Here is a 1,311-nt window from a genome sequence, read left to right on the forward strand (position 1 = left end):
TGGATTTTTCTTTATAGGAGGAGAGCAACACTTTGTTGTAGGTCATGTGCCTTGAGCATCCAGAGTCAAGATACCAGATGTGCATATGTGGCTTCTGCAAAACAAATTAGAGAGATTTAGGTACCCATTTCATAATGGGTCCTCGATGATTAGGTTTTGGAGTCTCAGATTTTGGCCTGGGGGAAGGGTTTGCCTCAACACCCGATTTACCAGACATGGGGTCTGGCTTGCCAAATTTGGCTTAGGAGCCTACTTCCTCTAGGTCCTTTTAGATTTATTCTTAGGTGACAAAAAGAGAATGCATTTGGGACTAGAAGGGTGCTACTTTAATTGCTGTAGCAAAGATAGACATTTGCAATTATGAACACATTTTTGATGACCAAACGATTCACTGGATTCATAAAACTTTGACTTACTATTATTATTACAATTGTTCCTAGCATTGTTCGTTCGAAGGAACTCCCTATCTAGTTTCAATTATTTATTGAAATCGGCTTTTGTCTTCTTTGGCCTGCCTTTCTTGTTTCCTTTTTCTCCCTTGGCTTTCAGAGGCCTCTCTGAAACAGAGGAATTGAATTTAGAATTAGATGCAAACTTTCCTTTCTGTTTCAGAGTGAACTTTATAGGCTTTTGAAATCTAGACTTTGGAAATTTATATGCAGAGGTGGTAGATTTTGGTTCCTTAGCCTTATTTTCCTTCTATAGCTCAACAGAAGACTTGGCTTTTAAACACATGTCCACGAAGTCAGGACATATGAGAACCTTTTTCCTCTGCTCCATTGCTGGAAAAAATTTATTTGGATGTTTGTGAACTTCGGATCCTGGGATCACTGTCTCAATCTCAATCCGCTCTACACTCAAGTCCGTCTCTAATTCAAAGTCTGTGGCGAGAAAATATATTTTTGGACTCTGAGTGGTGGAGGTTTCATTGTGATCATGAGATATCTGTAGACATGTATCAACACCTTTATCCTTCTTTTGTGTAGATAAGGAACTTGCGAAAGTTTATTTGGAATTATTTGCTGGACTAGTTTTGTGTAGTAAGATCTCAGGAAATTGACCCTATAAATAGCATTTTCTTAGTGTAATTGAGGTAGGAGATTTCATTTTGTAAATTGTACGTAAACATTTGAGAAAGACCCGATTTACATAAATGATAAAAGGTTTGTAATACCTCATTTCTATAAATGATAAACAAACCACCAAAAGTTATAATTTTAAAATTTTAGAGAGCAAACGGGATATAATATTTACGAGTTTCTAATTCGAAATGTCCGCTTGGTTTACAGGACGTTTCCGTAAGCACCTGTT

This window comes from Cynara cardunculus, unplaced genomic scaffold (assembly GCF_001531365.2).
Source record: "Cynara cardunculus var. scolymus isolate 2C unplaced genomic scaffold, CcrdV1 Un_Scaffold_1341, whole genome shotgun sequence".
Classification (NCBI taxonomy): Eukaryota; Viridiplantae; Streptophyta; class Magnoliopsida; order Asterales; family Asteraceae; genus Cynara; species Cynara cardunculus.